The sequence below is a fragment of the Lepidochelys kempii genome, chromosome 6 (genome assembly GCF_965140265.1).
Source record: "Lepidochelys kempii isolate rLepKem1 chromosome 6, rLepKem1.hap2, whole genome shotgun sequence".
NCBI classification, from domain to species: domain Eukaryota; kingdom Metazoa; phylum Chordata; order Testudines; family Cheloniidae; genus Lepidochelys; species Lepidochelys kempii.
The window spans coordinates 62,520,183-62,543,118 of record NC_133261.1 but is presented as its reverse complement, the minus strand read 5'-3'; the positions used below and the strand labels follow the sequence as shown (position 1 = coordinate 62,543,118).

The 22,936-nt window shown below is 44.6% G+C and overlaps 1 protein-coding gene across 5 annotated transcripts in view; it reads right to left on the bottom strand.

The window, feature by feature from the left end:
- The window catches only part of FUT8 (fucosyltransferase 8), a 291,206-nt gene that overhangs the window by 174,518 nt on the left and 93,752 nt on the right, over positions 1 to 22,936 (bottom strand). For all 5 annotated transcript variants that reach the window (XM_073348346.1, XM_073348343.1, XM_073348347.1 and 2 more), the window contains one exon: positions 12,488 to 12,589. The gene's annotated coding sequence lies outside the window, so the exon portion shown is untranslated. The remainder of the gene's footprint in view (positions 1 to 12,487; positions 12,590 to 22,936) is intronic.

The following is a 22,936-nucleotide window of genomic DNA, read 5'->3' as shown; positions in this document are numbered from 1 at the left end:
TCTGGGATGCTTGCTCATCCAACTTGGTCTACAACTCCTGCCTATGAATTTTTTCCCCTTTCTTGGGATGCAGGCTTCCGATAGCTTCTGCAGCTTTGACTTGAAGTAATCCCAGGCCTCCTCATAATCCCAGGCGTCCTCTGCCTTTAGATCCATAAGTTCTTCAATCCAATCCACTTCCTTAACTAATTTCCTTAATTTTTGAAAGTCAGCCCTTTTGAAATCAAAAACCCTAGTCGCAGATTAATTTTTGTTTATCCTTCCGTTCAGTTTGAACTGAATTAGCTCATGATCACTTGAACCAAGGTTGTCCCCTACAACCATTTCTTCTATGAGGTCCTCACTACTCACCAAAACCAAATCTAAAATGGCATCCCGTCTTGTTGGTTCTGCAACTACTCGATGAAGGAATCCATCAGCTATCGCATCTAGGAAAATCTGAGCCCTATTATTACTACTAGCACTTGTCCTCCAGTCTATATCTGGGAAGTTAAAGTCTCCCATGATCACACAGTTTCCATTAGTATTTACTTCATTAAAAACATTAAAGAGGGCTCTATCCATATCCAAATTAGATCCCAGCAGTCTATAGCACACCCCAAGCACTATCACAGGGGAGGCTCTAGTAATTTTCTTCCCCAATGTGATTTTTGCCCAGACAGACTGTCTTATCCATTCCATCGCTTCTTATTTTATGATTCTATGATTCTATTTCTTTACATTCTACCTCATCATTGATATACAATGCTACTCCACCACCTTGGCCTTTATTTCTGTCTTTCCTAAACAGCACATACCCCTCAATACCTGTAGTCCAGTCATGACGACTATTCCACCATGTTTCTGTTATCCCTATAATATCTGGTTTCACTTCCTGCACCAGTAGCTCTAGTTCCTCCATTTTGTTACCTAGGCTTCTCGCACTGCTGTACCAACATTTTTGCTGTTTGGCCTCGCTCACATTCTTTACCCGATTAGGCACGGATATTCTACAGCCAGTATGACCTGTTAGACTGGTATCCATACTGCCCTTCCTCCTTATGTCCATTCTCCTACCCATGGAGCATAATGAGTGGTGAAAGTGTGAACAGATGACCAAGTTGCAGCCCTGAAAATGTGATTGATGGCTACATAACTTAAAGCAGACAACACTGCTTGTGCCCTTATAGAGTGCGCTAAAATGCGTTAAGGGGAAGGAACCTTAATATCATAGCACTGATGAATGTAGGAAGAGATCCAGGGGGAGATCCTCTATGAGGAGACCAGTTGTCCTCTCATCATCTCAGCAATGGAGACAAATAGACTGTTTAGATGTTACTGATTTGTTAGAGGTAGCTGGAGGCAGGAAGAGGAGGTGGTGGTGGTCTCTGATTCTTATGGTGCATCCTAGAGATTAGTTCAGATACCTTGGCAGATAGTACATCCCTGGTGGACCTAAGGATGGAAATGCTCTCTCTCAAGGGCTGGAGTGTAAATGCCTAGTGATTTAAAGATTGCCCTAGAATCTTTAGCAGAATGCAAGGCTTTATCTGTTTTCTCAGGGAATAAGTTTACGTCTTCACTGGGAAAATATTCAATTGTTTGTCGGATTTAGCCAGAATGGCAGATGATTGCTGTGATGCTGGCAGACCAAGTACCAGCTCATGCCCAAGTCCCCAGGTCTCAATTGAACACTAACAAATACATAGCTGGAATCAGTCTGGCTCACTCTGTGTTAGTATTGTTAAAATAGGTATTAGAATTATAAGAATGAGTTTAGTATTTAGACTTTGCTGAAGGTTTATGAGCTGCTACTTGCATTAATCTCACTTATAACCTCTGTATCTCATGTTGTAAGGTAATATTTGGGTGGTTGTAGTGTGAGCCCATGTGACTGTTAATCACCAGACTGGAGAGAGACAAATTAGTGTGAAGTGATGATCTTCAACAGAAGGTATTATGACAGGTTTCAGAGTAACAGCCGTGTTAGTCTGTATTCGCAAAAAGAAAAGGAGTACTTGTGGCACCTTAGAGACTAACCAATTTATTAGAGCATAAGCTTTCATGAGCTACAGCTCACTTCATCAGATGCATATCGTGGAAACTGCAGCAGACTTTATATATACAGAGAGAATATGAACCAATACCTCCTCCCACCCCACTGTCCTGCTGGTAATAGCTTATCTAAAGTGATCATCAGGTGGGCCATTTCCAGCACAAATCCAGGTTTTCTCACCCTCCACCCCCCCCACACAAATTCACTCTCCTGCTGGTGATAGCCCATCCAAAGTGACAACTCTTTACACAATGTGCATGACAATCAAGTTGGGCTATTTCCTGCACAAATCCAGGTTTTCTCACATCCCCCCCCCCACCCCCATACACACACAAACTCACTCTCCTGCTGGTAATAGCTCATCCAAACTGACCACTCTTCAAGTTTAAATCCAAGTTAAACCAGAACATCTGGGGGGGGGGGGATAGGAAAAAACAAGAGGAAACAGGCTACCTTGCATAATGACTTAGCCACTCCAAGTCTCTATTTAAGCCTAAATTAATAGTATCCAATTTGCAAATGAATTCCAATTCAGCAGCTTCTCACTGGAGTCTGGATTTGAAGTTTTTTTGTTTTAAGATAGCGACCTTCATGTCTGTGATTGCGTGACCAGAGAGATTGAAGTGTTCTCCGACTGGTTTATGAATGTTATAATTCTTGACATCTGATTTGTGTCCATTTATTCTTTTACGTAGAGACTGTCCAGTTTGAGCAATGTACATGGCAGAGGGGCATTGCTGGCACATGATGGCATATATCACATTGGTGGATGTGCAGGTGAACGAGCCTCTGATAGCGTGGCTGATGTTATTAGGCCCTGTGATGGTGTCCCCTGAATAGATATGTGGGCACAATTGGCAACGGGCTTTGTTGCAAGGATAAGTTCCTGGGTTAGTGGTTCTGTTGTGTGGTATGTGGTTGTTGGTGAGTATTTGCTTCAGGTTGCGGGGCTGTCTGTAGGGAAGGACTGGCCTGTCTCCCAAGATTTGTGAGAGTGTTGGGTCATCCTTTAGGATAGGTTGTAGATCCTTAATAATGCGTTGGAGGGGTTTTAGTTGGGGGCTGAAGGTGACGGCTAGTGGCGTTCTGTTATTTTCTTTGTTAGGCCTGTCCTGTAGTAGGTAACTTCTGGGAACTCTTCTGGCTCTATCAATCTGTTTCTTTACTTCTGCAGGTGGGTATTGTAGTTGTAAGAAAGCTTGACAGAGATCTTGTAGGTGTTTGTCTCTGTCTGAGGGGTTGGAGCAAATGCGGTTGTATCACAGAGCTTGGCTGTAGACGATGGATCGTGTGGTGTGGTCAGGGTGAAAGCTGGAGGCATGCAGGTAGGAATAGCTGTCAGTAGGTTTCCGGTATAGGGTGGTGTTTATGTGACCATTGTTTATTAGCACTGTAGTGTCCAGGAAGTGGATCTCTTGTGTGGACTGGACCAGGCTGAGGTTGGTGGTGGGATGGAAATTGTTGAAATCATGGTGGAATTCCTCAAGGGCTTCTTTTCCATGGGTCCAGATGATGAAGATGTCATTATTAGAAGGTTATTAATAGAAGGTATTATGTCCTTCTCAACAGCAAAAGTCCATTGACACCAGACGGACTATTGTGGGATGTTAAAGAGGGCAGAAGACCGTTGTTCTGCTCTCCCCACCACTCATGAAGATGATGTGAATCATGCAAGTGGATTCCTCCCATCAGCTGAGCTTACAACTCAGAGCACAATGCAAGAAAGGGATAAAAAAAACCTTAATAAGAAGGAACTGGTCATCTTTGTGCTGCTTGGACTCTGGGGGGTAAAAAGTTTTCTAGGCATAAGCAAGAGATCCCCATCTGCTTAGCATGAGTTAGTCCTAAAGGACATATAGAGCTTGCTTACTATACAAGGCCTATTATCTTTTGAAATGTAAGATTGTAGTTCATTTGTGTATATATATGTTTATCTGCTTTAACCTTCTCAATAACTCATTTCCTTTTCCTATTTAATAAATTTTCATGTCGTTTATTATAGGATAGGCTACAAGCATTGTCTTTGGTGGGAGTTCTACGGTACAATTGACCTGGGGTTAGCGACTGGTCCTTTGGGACTGGAAGTAACCAGAATATTGCCATGGTTCTTGGTGTAAGGGACCATCACAAAGGTATGCTCACCTGGGCAGAGAAGCAGATCGGCGTACCCAAGGAGAGTGTCTGTAACTCCTTGTTTAGCCAGTTATAGAACCCAAGGCATTTACACACTTAATAATTGGTTGCTGAAATCTAAGTATAGAATTCACAACCAATTTGGGGTTTGTGCCCTGGTTCCTAACAGCCTGTCCTGAGGTTGGTATTCACACTCTTGAAGCATTACAACTGCAGCCACGAAGCATAACACATACTGACTGCCATTACCCTTACTTGAACTGCTAAATCCACCTCATCTAAACCAGCCTGTAAGGACAATCTTGCTTCCCAGCAGCTTTCACTCACAAGTGCTGTGTACTTCTCCTTAGAATCATCTAGCAACTTGTCTATACATTTCAACAATCATAACGAATTATGAGAGCATGATGATTTGCCATTCTAAACTGCAATCCTGGTAACAAATAACCTTTCTCCAAAAGAGATCCAATTTTTTGTATCTTTGTCGCTGGCAGTAGATTTAGATCGCCCTATCTCACCTTTTCATTCACAGCCATCACTACCAAAGAGATCCCTGCTGCACTGTATGTTTCAGATGTTATTGGTACCAACAAAGTAAGATGTATCGTAGAGGAAGTTGATATCACAGAAGGTACCAGCAATGTCTCAAATGGTACCACATGAGGTGCTTGTGTCAACAACTCTATAATGCTAGAATGCAGTACGAGGGAGTGCATAGCAGGAGCTCCAATCTCTGTGCTAGTCTTCCAGTATGAGACCTAGCCCTCAAAGATGAGGAGGGCTTCTTCTGGTTACAAGAGGTTCAAGTGTTAGACTTCTGATGCTGTTTGCAAGGTACCAGAGAACAGTATCTTCTCTCCAGCTCTCTCCACCCAAAGATGTCACCAAATCTGGTGGCATGCTCTGAGACTGAGTCAAGTCCAAACGCTTATGTACCAAATGGCTTAGTTTCAAAGGGGGTCACAAAGCTGCTTCCATCAGGATAATCTCGAAGTCGAACATCCATCAGCTTCTTAGTTCTGGTCTTAAACCCCTACAGATATGGCACTTGTGCCTCACATGTCCTTCTCCAAAACATTTTAAGCAGCAAGAGTGAGGATCACTCACTGGTTAGATTTGTGACAGCTGGAATAGCATTTAAACCCCTGGGACTTAGGCAAATCTCGATAGTGCATTAAAAGCTCAATGAAAAGTAAAATAAAAATCAATACATTTTTCCTAAACAAGTACCACTAACTAAAACTAGAACTAGAACTATGCTAAAACTATTTAGAATAAAAAAAAATTAGGAAAAGGTTCTCTAAAGACAGAATGGGAAAGAGTGTGAGAAGCTCACAGATGCCCCAGGTACCAACCTTGGTCAGTGAGAAGGAACTGGGGGGGGGGGGGCGGGGCGGGTCAGCGCGGCACCACTCTTCATACCCCTGACTAGCAGCATGAATGCACAGGGGTGGGTGTGCCACACTGTCCCAAAAGGTACTGCTATGAGAAAAAGAACTCCAGCTTCAATACACTGGTGTGCACACATCTGAAATGGAATGGACACTTGAAGATGAATAATTGACTCTGGATTAATATATACTGAAACAGAGAAGTGTATTTACATTTATATATTTCCATTATAAATTAAGTACTGTAGAAACACTAAAATTCTAATATATTTCAACCATTTATAACATTATATGCTATAATATTATAATATGTTTTATTATATATATAGAATATGTTTTATTATTTCTGTTCGAACAGCTGTGAATGTCAGCTTGTGAACTGCATCTCAGCAGATGTGCAATGTACAATGTACATCAAACAAAATGTACATATTCCAATGTGACCTTCACATAAGCTTATGCCACTATTCGCACCTTGCTTTTGAAGCCACAATCCATCATTAATAATCCTGCCTCCCACCTAGAAAGCAGGGAAGCAGCACTTTTGAAACAGATTGATTCTGTATGATAGATTAAACAACAGGATGTGCTCAGATAACAAGCACTGGGACAAGTACATACATATACACGTATTCCCACTCTACCTGAGAAAGTACCAAAAATCCCCAACTGCTGGAGATGGGACACTAGACAGGGAGGGCTCTGAGTTACTACAGAGAATTCTTTCCCAGTTATCTGCCTGGTGGGTCTTGCCCACATGCTCAGGGTCTCACTGATCACTATTCGCCTTTCCCTGTAGCATGAAGCATGGTTTAAACTAGTGTAAATGGTCAATTCTTTGTAACTTGAAGTCTTTAAGCAGAAGTGGGCAAACTACAACCCGTGGGCCACATCCAGCCAGCGGGACTGTCCTGCCCGGCCCCTGAGCTCCTGGCCTGGGAGGCTAGTCCCCAGCCCCTCTGCCACTGTCCCCCCTCCCCCGGAGCCACAATGCCACATGGGCAACGGGGCTGCGCGCTCATGCAGGGCAGTGCGGTAGCATGTCTGGCTCCGGCCGGGTGGTGGAACGGCCAGACATGCTGCTCTGAGCGGCAGGGTAAGGGGGCCGGGGGGTTGAATAAGGGGTAGGGGGTTCCGGGGGGCAATCAGGGAACAGGGAGCGGTTGGATGTGGCAAAGGTTCTGGGGTGCTCAGGGGATGGGGAACAGGTGGCAGTTGGATAGGGGGCGGGTCCCAGGAGGGGGTGGTCGGGGACAAGGAGCAGGGGGAGTTGGATGGGTCAGGGATCCTGAGGGGGGCAGTCAGGGGGTGGGAAGTGGGAGGGGGTGATAGGGGGCGGGAGCCAGGCCATTTGGGGGGGCACAGCCTTCCCTATCTGCCCCTCCATACAGTTTCGCACCCCAGTGTGGCCCTTGGGCCAAAAAGTTTGCCCACCCCTGCTTTAAACCATGATTTGAGGACTTCGGTAACCCAGCCAGAGGTGAGGGGTCTATTACGTAAGTGTGTGGATGAGGTTCTATGGCCTGCAACATGCAGGAGATCAGACTAGATGATCACAAGGTCCCTTTTGACCTTAAAGTCTATGAGTCTATGTGCTCAGATGACTAGCAGTGAGACAAACACGTCATCCACTATATGTAAGACAACTTAGTCCTTCAGTGTTCAAAGGAATTATTTCCCCTACTCTCTCCCTTAATATTGACCCTGATCCTTCAACTGACTCCATGTAAGCACAAGAGCTGCTCAGAGACTCAGCTGCAGGACTGGTACCCAATTGTCCTCAAAGATGAACAACATACTGCACCTGTACTATATATCTTTATTTGTACTTAGTACAAAACTATGAGTCTTCAATCTACTCGCAACAACATTCCGCTTCCCTCTCTTATATGAAATCAGATCACTTTGGAGGGGTGACAAAGATTCACTTTTCATCATGCATTTGTCTGCATCTGTAAATTATCGCAAACTCAGTATTTTTGTCATTTAGTAAAATTAACTAAGCACATAATAAGACAGACTGAAAAGTAACACTGCATTTTCATTCCATTACTGGTTAGCCCATTTTCTGGTCATATTATGAAAGGGGTAGGGAGGGAAATGAACCCAAAATCATCTTGAAAATATTCAGGTCAAACAAAGGAGGAAAAATATTTACCCCTCCAGTTAAAATTTCAGTAATCACAAACCATGTATTTGAAATCCCTCAGAAGAAAGATTAAAGGACACAATCATAGTACTTTGGGCTGAAAATTTAGGTTTGTTTAATGTAGTTGTTACAAACAAAAAGTCTACTAATAGAAGCTTCTTTTATAATTGTAATGAAAACACTTTCTGGTTTGGATTTACACATTCCTCTGCACTGTCTGAAATCCAAACATCCCAACAGTATGGTAGCATGAGAATCAGAAAGTGAAATTTAGTAAAGAGCATCAGTGGTAAAATGATAAACATGTTTTTTAAAATCCTCATACTCGGGGTATATCTATACTATGAAATTAGGTTGAATTTATCCAAGTCAATTTTTAGGAAGCGATTTTATACAGTCAATTGTGTGTATCCACACTAAGCGAATTAAGGTGGCGGAGTGCGTCCACAGTATTATGGCTAGCGTCGACTTTCGTAGCGTTGCACTCTGGGTAGCTATCCCACAGTTCCTGCAGTCTCCGCTGCCCATTGGAATCTGGGTTGAGCTCCCAATGCCTGATGGGGAAAAATATTGTCATGGGTGGTTCTGGGTACATGTCGTCAGTCGCCCCTCCCTCTGTGAAAGCAATGGCAGACAATTGTTTTGCGCCTTTTTTCCGTGCAGGAGCCATACTGCTGTCAGCATACGGTGCAGTCGGCCTGCTAACCATCGTCATCCACCACTTCCACTACAACTCTGCTCTCCTGGTGTCATGAATCCACCTCGCAGGTCCTCTCTTCGTTCTGTATAAATATCTATTCTCATGGCATCTGTCGTCAGCCACCACTTCCACTGCAACTCTGCTCTCCTGCAGACACCATACCACAGCAAGCATGGAGCCTGCTCAGCTCACCGCTGATGCTGTGAGCGTTGTAAACACCTCACGCATTATCCTGCAGTACGTGCAGAACCTGCAAAAGCAGGCGAGGAGGCAATGACAGTGCAATCACGATAGTGATGAAGACATGGACACAGACTTCTCTCAAAGCACGGGCCCTGGCAATTCGGACATCATGGTGGTAATGGGGCAGGTTCATGCTGTGGAACGCCGATTCTAGGCCTGGGAAACAAGCACAGACTGGTGGGACCGCATAGTGTTGCGGGTATGGGATGATTCTCAGTGGCCACAAAACTTTCGCATGCATAAGGGCACTTTCATGGAACTTTGTGACTTGCTTTCCCCTGCTCTGAAGCGCAAGAATACCAAGATGAGAGCAGCCCTCACAGTTCACAAGCGAGTGGTGATAGCCCTCTGGAAGCCTGCAACGCCAGACACCTACCAGTCAGTCGGAAATCAATTTGGAGTGGGTAAATCTACTGTGGGGGCTGCTGTGATCCAAGTAGCCAACACAATCACTGAGCTGCTGCTATCAAGGGTAGTAACTCTGGGAAATATGCAGGCCAGAGTGGATGGCTTTGTTGCAATGGGGTTCCCCATCTGTGGTGGGGCAATAGATGGAACGCATATTCCTATCTTGGGATCGGACCACCTTGGCAACCAGTACGTAAACTGCAAGGGGTAATTTTCAATGATATTACAAGCATTGTTGGATCACAAGGGACATTTCACTGACATCAACGTGGGATGGCCGGGAAAAGTGCATGACGCTCACATCTTCAGGAACTCTGCTCTGTTTGAACAGCTGCAGAAAGGAACTTACTTCCCAGAGCAGAAAATTACTGTTTGGGATGTTAAAATGCCTATAGTTATCCTTGGGGACCCAGCCTACCCTTAATGCCATGGCTCATAAAGCCATACACAGGCACCCTGGACAGAAGTAAGGAGCAGTTCAACTATAGGCTGAGCAAGTGCAGAATGATGGTAGAATGTGCATTTAGACGTTTGAAAGCTCGCTGGCACAGTTTACTGATTCGGTTGGACCTCAGCAAAACCAATATTCCCATTCTTATTGCTGCTTGCTGTGTGCTCCACAATATCCGAGAGAGTAAGGGGGAGATGTTTATGACAAGGTGGGAGGTTGAGGCAAATCGCCTGGTGGCCAATTACGCGCAGCCAGACACCAGGGCGATTAGAAGAGCACAGCTGGGCGCCCTGCACATCAGAGAAACTTGGAAAACCAGATTCATAACTGGCCAGACTATGATGTGACAGTTCTGTTTGTTTCTCCCTGATAAAAACCTGCCCCCTTGGGTCACTCTACTTCGCTGTAAGCCAACCGACCTTCCCCCTTTGATCACCACTTTCAGAGGCAATAAAAGTCATTATTGTTTCAAAATCATGCATTCTTTATTAATTCAGCACTCAAATAAGGGGGAAAACTCGCAAGGTAGCCCAGGAGGGGTGGGTGAAGAGGGAAGCACCAGGTGGGGTGGTGGATTAGGGGAGGAGGGAAGGACAAGGCCACACTACAGTTCAAAACTTATTGAATGCCAGCCTTCTGTTGCTTGCGCAATCCTCTGGGGTGGAGTGGCTGGGTGCCCATAGCCTCCCTCCTGCATTCTTGGGCATCTGGATGAGGAGGATATGGAACTTGGGGAGGAGAGCAGGCAGTTATACAGGGGCTGCAGCAGCGGTCTGTGCTCCTGCTGCCTTTCCTGCAGCTCCACCAGACGCCTGAGCATGTCAGTTTGCTCCCCCATTAGGCTCAGCATTGCATCCTGCCTCCTCTCAGCATGATCCTCCCTCCTGCCATCGCATTAATTTAACGCTTTCCTGGACTCTGCCATTGTTTGCCTCCATGCATTCTGCTGAGCTCTTTCAGTGTGGGAGGACTGTATGAGCTCTGAGAACAAGTCATCGCGAGCGCGTTTTTTTCACCTTCTAATCTGCACTAGCCTCTGGGACTGAAATGATAGGGGGAGTGTAGAAACATTTGCAGCTGTGGGAGGAAAAAAAGGAAGAGTAGTATTTAAAAAGATACATTTTAGAGAACAAAGGGAAGACTATTTCACACTGAATCAAGCGATTCAAATTACATAGCACATGTGCTTCACCCCACCCCCCAGCCCGCACCCGCCCACCATGTGGCTAGTATCAGGGAAGATCCCTCTCAGCCAAACACGAACAGCTCAGCATGAACGGGCCTCCCCACACCACGTGGCAAAGGCTTTTAGAGTACCTCCAGGACAGCTTCATGGAGATGTCCCTGGAGGATTTCCACTCCATCCCCAGACACGTTAACAGACTTTTCCAGTAGCTATACTGGCTGCAAATGCATCCCAAGTCTTCAGGACAAATTAATCATTAAACATGCTTGCTTTTAAACCCTGTATTATATTTACAAGGGTACACTCACCAGAGATGCCTTCTCCAGCTTCATGGTCTGGGAGCCCGCCTTGGGAGGGTATTGGCTCCAAGAGGATGAACAGTTCCTGGCTGCTGGGGAGAAGGGATTTTCCACTTGCCTGCTATGCACTATCCTCAACCTCCTCCTCATCATCATCCTCTTCCTCATCCACAAAATCCTCATCCCTGTTGAGTGAGAATCCCCCCTTACAGGTGTCCACGGACACTGGTGGGGTAGTGGTAGGGGGCCACCCTAGAATTGCATGCAGCTCATCATAGAAGCGGCATGTATTGGACTCTGACCCGGAGAGACCATTTGCATCCTTTGTTTTTTGGTAGGCTTGCCTCAGCTCCTTAACTTATAAGCGGCACTGCTGTGTGCCCCTGTTGTAGCCTCCGTCCATCATGCCCTTGGAGATTTTGGCAAATATACTGGCATTTCGTCTTTTGGAACAGAGTTCTGCCTGCACGGATTCTTCTCCCCATACAGCGATCAGATCCAGTACCTCCCGTTCGGTCCATGCTGGAGCTCTTTTGCGATTCTGGGACTCCATGGTCACCTGAGCTGATCAGCTCACCTCGCTGGCCAAACAGGAAATGAAATGCAAAAGTTCCTGGGACTTTTCTTGTCTACCTGGCCAGTGCATCTGAGTTGAGAGTGCTGTCCAGAACAGTCACAATGGAGCACTCTGGGATAACTCCCAGAGGCCAATACCATCGAATTGCGTCCACACTACCCCAAATTCAACCCAGCAAGGTCGATTTTCGCACTAAACCCCTCGCCGGGGAGGAAATCAATTTTAAGAGCCCTTTAAGTCGACAAAACAGACTTGGTAGTGTGGACGGGTGCAGGGTTAAATCGACTTAACGCTGCTAAATTCAACCTAAACTTGTAGTGTAGACCAGGGCTCAGATTAAAGTGAACACTTTGTTTTGTGTTGGGTTGAACCTTGTTGTTATGAGTTGGCCATAACTACCATTTTTCACTCAGGATGAATGTAAAGAGGGGATTGAAACAGCGGCCATCATATGGAAAAATTAATTACTCTTCAGTCACTTCTACCCACAACACCCCAAATCTGGCCAGCCACTTCGGTCAAAAAGGGTAACAATATTTTTAGACATCCTGAACTCAGACAATTCCCCACTGACTTGCACCTTATGCAGTCACTTAAACTTGCATAAAGTGAGTGTAAAATACAGCAGTGAGTATTTTGGTAGTGTTTTACACTCTCCTTGCACTCTATTTGCAGATGTGTAAATGATTACACTAGGTGTAGGAAAACAGTAGAGAATCAGACCCACTGTATTTCAATTTGCAGCCGATATCTGAATGGATAATCCTCAAAAACTTGTTATTCAAAATTATGAAGAGAAACAGGCATGATAAAACAGTCATTTTATACAGTTGACAAAACACTGCCAAAGGTTTAATATTTAAAATCAGAATATGTAAGAGTATAATGAAAGTAGATCTCAGTTATGGTACCAACCTGTGTCTTTTTTCTTCTATGGAAGGTAATGAAGATTTTTTTCTACTTGAAGCTGGATCACGTGTATCTGCTTCTCTCCTTGAATTTTACAAAGACAGTGACCTGAAACAAAACATTAATAGTTTGAATATACAACTTATGAAAACATTTCCACTAAGGGCCTGATTTTCAGAAGCACCAACTCCAACTGAAGTGAAAATGAGCTGTAGATGCTCAGGATCTCTGAAAACCAGGCCCATAGTTTCTTTCGTGGAATAAATTACATATTTTTTCATCTTAAGTGCTCAACTATACCATGTAAATCTTTATAAGACTATTAGTAGAATAACATCACCTGTGTGAAGTAGGAACTGACCTCTCACCACATATTTCAATTGTTTGCAAAGGTAGAACGTTCACAACCTCAATTATCTTCAGAAAACACATAACTTTGTGAGAATGTTCTTTCACTTTAGATTTCTAATTACAGGTTAAATCAAAGTCTGGTGATAAATATTAAATTCCTTCACTTCCTCTAACCTGTAGCTCACTGGATCAAATGGGAACGCCTATTGCTGTAGCTATCTACCTTCATCTATACCCCCAATATCAACACCATTACATCACCAGCACCATCACTAGCCAGCAGAGAAGCAGACTGTCTACTTCTGCCACAGCATTTACCTTCACCCTTCAGCGTAAAATACATCTATTTTAGCATTTTGCCATAGTTGTTCTGTCACTTTCACTGCACAAAGTACAAAGCAAAAGTACAATAAATTGCCTCTAGTATAGCAACTGCTTTGCCCTATGATTATCATTAGTCTTCAGAAGTCTAGTTGTCAATGGATGTCAGCACAAATGTACCAAGGATTAAAAATGAGTTAAGCTTTCTAACAGAAACGGTCAACTGAAATTGAGAGTTTCATAGTTCTTTTTCCTACAAAGACATTACAAAGTAATACTTTTATATACTAATTGGGACTATTTTATGGCTATCACAGTCATGGATTACATATTTTTTATGCTCTTTAAAAAAAACTGATTACTTGACATTTTTGGAGTTTTCCATATATGTAGGTAGATGTGACAATAACAACATGAACCAATCTAAATAAGAAATTTGAGTACTGCCAATTTAAAGGTTCATAGATTTTAAGGCTAGAAGGGAGTCAGCTCACCAACGTGGTATGCAGAGGTAACAGTTCCCTACTTCTGCTCAGTGTTCCCCTGCGTCTACATCCAAGGATCATGTTAGTCTTTTTTGTCACAGCATCGTGCACTGGGATCTCATCTTCACTTTGTTATCAACAGTGATCCCCAAGTCCTTTTCAGAGTCACAGTTTCCAAAGTACAGTCCTGGCCTTGTAAGTATGGATTGCGCTCTTTGTTCCTCAATGTATGATCTTGTATTTGCATAAAGACTGTTTCTAAGTACAAGTTCATAGTAAAAATAGGGTGTTTTTGCACAATAAATAATAGTCTCAGTTAGCCACTGTTGCTGGATAATAGTGTTCTGTAGACAAAAGAGAACAGGTGAATCTTAAGGTGATTTGACAGAGGGTACAATGGTGTTTTCAACTGGATATTGGACAGGGAGTTCTTCCCTGTATACATAAGGGATGGTATGGAAGAAAGTGCAAAAATATTTTTGAGAGTAGACTAACAGGTGGTGAAGACACACATTGCTGGCAAAAGCAAAGAGTGCAGTTGTCAGCACAATAATTAGAGCAGCCAGATAGAGCTCATAAATCTTGAAAGTAAGGCAAAGAAGCTTATGTTTGATACGGTGGAGAAGACAGAGCTAGTAGAGGGATGCACATAACATATGATTTGGTAAGAACAAGCCAAAGTGATCTTAGCAGAAGCAATTTCAAGGGATTTTTGTGGTGTGGTCAATGTTGCAGTAGTCAAGGCCAGAGGGCTATATCAAAGATACTCACATTATGGGCCTGAGTGACTGGAAAGATGGTGGTGATGTGATTGAGGCAGTGATTCAGAAAGCTGGGAGAGCTTGTGAGGAAAAGATCAAAACTCAGTTTTGGCCATGTTATGTATAAATTAATGTCTGGTCATCCATGAAGAGATGTCAGAAAGAAAGGCTGCAACCCATATTGGAAAAAGGGAGACAAGTTCAGAGTGCAGAGTAAAAGTGAAAGTCGTCAGTGTAAGATGTATGCAGACTTGTCGTAGTCATGTCGGTCCCAGGATATTAGAGACACAAAGTGGATGAGGTAATATCTTTTATTGGACCAACTTCTGTTGGTGCGAGAGACAAGCTGATAAATTACACAGATCTCTTCCTCTCCCACCTTGTCTCATCAATGTAAGATGAAGAACAAGGTGTCAAACATATTGCCCACAAGCCGGATCCCTCCTCTATTACCCTTTCTTTCAGCCTGCAGCTGCCTCGGCAATTTATAAAGGTATCCATCCTGCAACTGCCTCTCTACTATAGCTCAGAGGTCCTGGGAAGGACCCAGAGCAGGAGGAGCTGAGGAGGGAGCTCATGCCTGGCTGGGCACAGGTACCTGAACCCCTTCCCCACCACACCACCACCAGACTTCAATTCCCTCCTGCTGCCTCCTCTGTATTGCCATGAAGGAGTGAGCTCCTTCTACCTCACCAAGCATCCCAGCATCAGACTGGCAGACTGCTCCCCTTAATCTGCCAGTGATGTCAGTCTTTACTATCTATTACTCCATTTCTCCAATAAGTAATTTTGCACTTCCCATCCTCCTGTTCCCACCCACTTCCTGTTGCTGCCAAATTCTGAAGGACCAGGCTCAGGATAACAACTACTTCCTACCTCTGCTGGTGAACAGAAACCTAATGGAGAGAATCCTCTAAGACAGTGTGGGGATAAGAGGGTGAAGGAGGGATGAAAGACTCCCCAAAGAGAAGGAAAGTGGGGCAGACAGAAGAGGCGAGCAGAATGTTTTTTTTATTCTTGTATATTAACATTAACTTCATTGTCATAACAGTCCAGGATATCTTTATGGACTGACAACTTTTTAAATAATTTATCTTCTCTCGCTAACAGACTATAATAATTTTGTCAGCTAAATGAATTAAACATTTAACAGAATATTTTTGCTTTCCTTTGGAAACAAGAGAGAACTGCGTATAGTAATTTGTATTTTCCACATGGCCTCTTTACAAACTTTCTTAATATTTATGTTCAGCTTCTTAAGATCTTGTCTGAAAAATCCAGAGAGTAATGAATAGAATTCAAGTGATCTAATTTGAAGATAAATGTCTGAGCTAATCTTGCCTAAAATATTTATAGGTGACTTGAAAGAAACCAAATATTTCAAATCGGGAACCCAATTATCCCATTAACCTATAAACAAAGTTTTAGTGTTTATCCTGTCACTTAACCTTTACAAACTACAAAAATACAAAAGAAAAACTTATCGTGTTTCTTACCAGGCAGCCTAGTACTACAGACACTTCATTTTGTGTAATGGGGAGGCCATGACACATCGCAGCATTATTTGAAGTCATATCCCACTCTAGTTTCAATTTTATTTTTTAAAAGGTGATATATAATTGATTTGGTTTAAACAGAATCTTTAACGTTACCAAAACCATACAAGAGAGACCTTGGTAAAAGTTAGAGTCCTGGTGCTAGAGTAAAACAATGCCATACTGCCAACCAGGGAAACAAGTACTGGAGCAAGTTACCTTCTGTTTTGGGGTATTTAGGTTAAATAATTATATCTAACTCTTAAAAACAAATACTGACTTGAAAACAAATGTTTTTACAAAAATCTGACAAAAACATTTTATGCATCATTACGACAGAGTTCAGACTTTTAAAAATGTGTACCACAAATGAGTTAGACTTGCAATAATGTGATGAGAAACTGTAGCTGCAACAAACAGCAACAATTGCTAGATAAAATAGCAATATGTCAAAACTGATTTTCACAGTATACACTAAAATCATAATCAAAAGCTTGTGATTTTCTCAGGGTATATTTTGTTTTTTTGTTCTAAATCTTAGGTTAAAGGCACACTGTCAAGCATAAAACAAATTAATTCAGAACACAGATTAGTCATTTCTCTTTCACTAGCCTCAATCCTGAAAACATTACTTGAGGCATATGCCAAAAGGCAGTGTTGTACTCCTTTCCTAAACTGTTCAAAAAGGCTTTCACGTACCACACTGAAGAACAGAAGTAATCAATGTAAACTATATTCTCCATTGGCTAAACATTGTGCATAAAAAGTAATTTTAAAAATCTTTTTTTGTTTAAAACATTACATAACCCAGGGAGATCCCAAAAATCTCACTATGTACAAATTTGACTTTTTACAATCCGCAGTTCTCACATCATAGAGACCTAAAACATGATGAGACTCAAAATGTGAATGTTTTTAAAAGACCAATTAGTAACTGATCAAAGGGAGAGGTTACTCATCTTGTGCAGTAAATGGAGTTCTTCAAGATGTGTCCCCCTATGGGTGCTCCACTTCAGGTGCGCATGTGCCCCTGCACTTTTGAGCAAAGATTTTTGCCAGATTTTACCCAGACTATAAAGGGTTGTGCAGACAAACCATCTTCAGTTCTTTCTCAACTGCACAGTCCCATAGAGAAAACTCTGATGCAGAGGGGAAGGCGGATGGGAGCTAAACACCCATAGGGACATATATCTCGAAGAATTCCAGTTACTGCACAAGGTGGGTAAATCAAATTATGTTTCTTTTGGTGCTCTACTACATGTAACTCATAAGCAGTAACCCCACAGGGAGAAGGGAGCTTCAGAGTAGAGTCAAATACTGAAGACAAAACTGCAATGCCAACTACAGTATCTGATCTAGAGGCACAGTGGCTGGAGAAAGTATGTACTGAAGTCCTAGCTTCAGTTCTGCAAATTTCAGGAACTGCAGCATTCTTGGGTAATGCCATGGAAGTAGATTGCAACCATGCAGGATGGGCTAAAACTCTAGAGCAAAAGGTCCCCAAACTCTGGGGTGCGCCCATCCTAGAGGGGCACAGAGGAACCTTCGAGGGGCACGGAGGGGCATGGACTAGCCCACACGGGGGGGGTGAAGAGAGAGCACCACTCAGCCCCTCTCTGCTCCCAGCTCTGCTCTCACCTGCAGCTGTGTCCCCAGGTCCTGGTCCCGTGCCTGGCCCTGTCCCCAGCCTTGCAATGGCTCCTATCCCAGCTCAGCCTCACAGCTCCATCCCCTGACCTAGGCTGAGGGTGGAGCCAGAAGTGGAGCCACACCTGGCTGCAGGCCCAGCTGCTGCTCTGTTCCCACCTCCAGTCTTGGCTCCATCTCCATCCCCGCTCCTGGTCCTGGCGCCCTCACACCTGTCTGTGCCCCCCACCCAGCCATGGCCCTGTTCCCATCCCTGGCTCCAGGGAGGGGGGGGCGCATGACCCTCAAAAATTTGCGGGATCACTGGTATAGGAGAAGGTTGAATGTTGACTGTCATAAAAGAAATAATATACCCAAAAATCCATCTTAAGAGCCTCTGGGTGGAGCAGCAGGTTTAAAACAAACAGAAGGAAGTATTTCTTCACACAACGCACAATCAACCTGTGGAAATCTTTGCCAGAAGATATTGCGAAGGCCAAGACTATAACAGGGTTCAAAAAAGAACTAGATAAATTCAGGGAAGATAGGTCCATCAATGGCTATTAGCCAGGATTGCGTCCCTAGCCTCTGTTTGCCAGAAGCTGGCTACGCAGGTGGTGTCGGAGAGAAGGCTTTGAATTCTTTGACCAATGGATGGTGTTCCAAGAAGGAGAAGTGATAGGCAGAGACGGGCTCCACCTAACGAAGAGAAGGAAGAGCATCTTCGCAAGCAGGCTGGCTAACCTAGTGAGGAGGGCTTGAAACTAGGTTCACGAGGGGAAGGAGACCAAAGCCCTGAGGTAAGTGGGGAAGTGGGATACTGGGAGGAAGCACAAGCAGGAGAGAGCAAGAGGGGAGGGCTCCTGCCTCATACTGAGAAAGTGGGATGATCAGTGAGTTATCTTAAGTGCCTACACACAAATGCAAGAAGCCTGGGAAACAAGCAGGGAGAACTGGAAGGCCTGGCATAGTCAAGGAATTATGATGTGACTGGAACAACAGAGACTTGGTGGGATAACTCACATGACTGGAGTACTGTCATGGATGGATATAAACTGTTCAGGAAGGACAAGCAGGGCAGAAAAGGTGGAGGAGATGCATTGTATGTAAGGGAGCAGTAGAATCATAGAATCATAGAATATCAGGGTTGGAAGGGACCCCAGAAGGTCATCTAGTCCAACCCCCTGCTCAAAGCAGGACCAATTCCCAGTTAAATCATCCCAGCCAGGGCTTTGTCAAGCCTGACCTTAAAAACCTCTAAGGAAGGAGATTCTACCACCTCCCTAGGTAACGCATTCCAGTGTTTCACCACCCTCTTAGTGAAAAAGTTTTTCCTAATATCCAATCTAAACCTCCCCCACTGCAACTTGAGACCATTACTCCTCGTTCTGTCATCTGCTACCATTGAGAAGAGTCTAGAGCCATCCTCTTTGGAACCCCCTTTCAGGTAGTTGAAAGCAGCTATCAAATCCCCCCTCATTCTTCTCTTCTGCAGGCTAAACAATCCCAGCTCCCTCAGCCTCTCCTCATAACTCATGTGTTCCAGTCCCCTAATCATTTTTGTTGCCCTTCGCTGGACTCTCTCCAATTTATCCACATCCTTCTTGTAGTGTGGGGCCCAAAACTGGACACAGTACTCCAGATGAGGCCTCACCAATGTTGAATAGAGGGGAACGATCACGTCCCTCGATCTGCTCGCTATGCCCCTACTTATACATCCCAAAATGCCATTGGCCTTCTTGGCAACAAGGGCACACTGCTGACTCATATCCAGCTTCTCGTCCACTGTCACCCCTAGGTCCTTTACTGCAGAACTGCTGCCTAGCCATTCGGTCCCTAGTCTGTAGCTGTGCATTGGGTTCTTCCGTCCTAAGTGCAGGACCCTGCACTTATCCTTATTGAACCTCATCAGATTCCTTTTGGCCCAATCTTCCAATTGGTCTAGGTCCTTCTGTATCCTATCCCTCCCCCCCAGCGTATCTACCACTCCTCCCAGTTTAGTATCATCCGCAAATTTGCTGAGAGTGCAATCCACACCATCCTCCAGATCATTTATGAAGATATTGAATAAAACCGGCCCCAGGACCGACCCTTGGGGCACTCCACTTGATACCGGCTGCCAACTAGACATGGAGCCATTGATCACTACCCGTTGAGCCCGACAATTTAGCCAGCTTTCTACCCACCTTATAGTGCATTCATCCAGCCCATACTTCCTTAACTTGCTGACAAGAATACTATGGGAGACCGTGTCAAAAGCTTTGCTAAAGTCAAGAAACAATACATCCACTGCTTTTCCTTCATCCACAGAACCAGTAATCTCATCATAAAAGGCGATTAGATTAGTCAGGCATGACCTTCCCTTGGTGAATCCATGCTGGCTGTTCCTGATCACTTTCCTCTCATGCAAGTGCTTCAGGATTGATTCTTTGAGGACCTGCTCCATGATTTTTCCAGGGACTGAGGTGAGGCTGACTGGCCTGTAGTTCCCAGGATCTTCCTTCTTCCCTTTTTTAAAGATTGGCACTACATTAGCCTTTTTCCAGTCATCCGGGACTTCCCCGGTTCGCCACGAGTTTTCAAAGATAATGGCCAGTGGCTCTGCAATCACAGCCGCCAATTCCTTCAGCACTCTCGGATGCAACTCGTCCGGCCCCATGGACTTGTGCACGTCCAGTTTTTCTAAATAGTCCCTAACCGCCTCTATCTCCACAGAGGGCTGGCCATCTCTTCCGCATTTTGTGATGCCCAGCGCAGCAGTCTGGGAGCTGACCTTGTTAGTGAAAACAGAGGCAAAAAAAGCATTGAGTACATTAGCTTTTTCCACATCCTCTGTCACTAGGTTGCCTCCCTCATTCAGTAAGGGGCCCACACATTCCTTGGCTTTCTTCTTGTTGCCAACATACCTGAAGAAACCCTTCTTGTTACTCTTGACATCTCTGGCTAGCTGCAGCTCCAGGTGCGATTTGGCCCTCCTGATAACATTCCTACATGCCCGAGCAATATTTTTATACTCTTCCCTGGTCATATGTCCAACCTTCCACTTCTTGTAAGCTTCTTTTTTATGTTTAAGATCCGCTAGGATTTCACCATTAAGCCAAGCTGGTCGCCTGCCATATTTACTTTTCTTTCGACTCATCGGGATGGTTTGTCCCTGTAACCTCAACAGGGATTCCTTGAAATACAGCCAGCTCTCCTGGACTCCTTTCCCCTTCAAGTTAGTCCCCCAGGGGATCCTGGCCATCCGTTCCCTGAGGGAGTCAAAGTCTGCTTTCCTGAAGTCCAGGGTCCGTATCCTGCTGCTTACCTTTGTTCCCTGCGTCAGGATCCTGAACTCAACCAACTCATGGTCACTGCCTCCCAGATTCCCATCCACTTTTGCTTCCCCCACTAATTCTACCCGGTTTGTGAGCAGCAGGTCAAGAAAAGCACCCCCCCTAGTTGGCTCCTCTAGCACTTGTGCCAGGAAATTGTCCCCTACGCTTTCCAAAAACTTCCTGGATTGTCTATGCACCGCTGTATTGCTCTCCCAGCAGATATCAGGAAAATTAAAGTCACCCATGAGAATCAGGGCATGCGATCTAGTAGCTTCCGTGAGCTGCCGGAAGAAAGCCTCATCCACCTCATCCCCCTGGTCCGGTGGTCTATAGCAGACTCCCACCACTACATCACTCTTGTTGCACACACTTCTAAACTTAATCCAGAGACACTCAGGTTTTTCTGCAGTTTCGTACCGGAGCTCTGAGCAGTCATACTGCTCCCTTACATACAGTGCTACTCCCCCACCTTTTCTGCCCTGAGTATGACTGCTCAGAGCTCAAGTATGAAACTGCAGAAAGACCTAAGAGTCTCTTAATTAAGTTTAGAAGTGTGAGCAACAAGGGTGATGCCGTGGTGGGAGTCTGCTATAGACCACCAGACCAGGAGGATGAGGTGGACGAGGCTTTCTTCCGGCAACTCACGGAATTTACTAGATCGCAGGCCCTGGTTCTCATGGGAGACTTTAATCACCCTGATATCTCCTGGGAGAGCAATACAGCAGTGCACAGACAATCCAGGAAGTTTTTGGAAAGTGTAGGGGACAATTTCCTGGTGCAAGTGCTGGAGGAACCAACTAGGGGCAAAGCTCTTCTTGACCTGCTGCTCACAAACTGGGAAGAATAAGTAGGGGAAGCAAAAGTGGATGGGAACTGGGGAGGCAGTGACCATGAGATGGTCGAGTTCAGGATCCTGACACAGGGAAGAAAGGAGAGCAACAGAATATGGACCCTGGACTTCAGAAAAGCAGACTTTGACTCCCTCAGGGAACTGATTGGCAGGATCCTCTGGGAGAAAAGCATAAGGGGGAAAAGAGTCCAGGAGAACTGGCTGTACTTTAAAGAATCCTTATGGAGGTTACAGGAACAAACCATCACGATGTGTAGAAAGAATAGTAAATATGGCAAGTGACCAGCTTGGCTTAACAGTGAAATCCTTGCTGATTTTAAATACAAAAAAGAAGCTTACAGAAGTGCAAGACTGGACAAATGACCAGGGAGGAGTACAAAAATATTGCTCAGGCATGCAGGAGTGAAATCAGGGAGGCCAAATCACACCTGGAGTTGCAGGTAGCAAGAGATGTTAAGAGTAACAAGAAGGGTTTCCCTCAGGTATGTTAGCAACAAGAAGAAAGTCAAGGAAAGTGTGGGCACCTTACTGAATGAGGGAGGCAACCTAGTGACATAGGATGTGGAAAAAGCTAACGTACTCAATGCTTTTTTTGCCTTTGTCTTCACGAACAAGGTCAGCTCCCAGACTACTGCACTGGGCAGCATAGCATGGGGAGAAAGAAGTGGTTCCGGACTATTTAGAAAAGCTGGACAAGCACAAGTCCATGGAGCTGGATGCGCTGCATCTGAGTGTGCTAAAGGAGTTGGCAGATATGATTGCAGAGCCATTGGCCATGATCTTTGAAAACTCATGGCGATCAGGGGAGGTCCCGGACGACTGGAAAAAGGCTAATGTAGTGCCCATCTTTAAAAAAGGGAAGAAGGAGGATCCTGGGAACTACAGGCCAGTCAGTCTCACCTCAGTCCCTGGAAAAATCATGGATCAGGTCCTCAAGGAATCAATTCTGAAGCACTTAGAGGAGATGAAAGGGATCAGGAACAATCAGCATGGATTCACCAAGAGCCTGACTAGTCTAACTGCCTTCTATAACAAGATAACTGGCTCTGTGGATGAGGGGAAAGAAGTGGACGGGTTACCCCTTGACTTTAGCTAAGCTTTTTATATGGTCTCCCACAGTATTCTTACCAGCAAGTTAAGGAAGTATGGGCTGGATGAATGAACTATAAGGTGGATAGAAAGCTGGCTAGATCGTCAGGCTCAACAGGT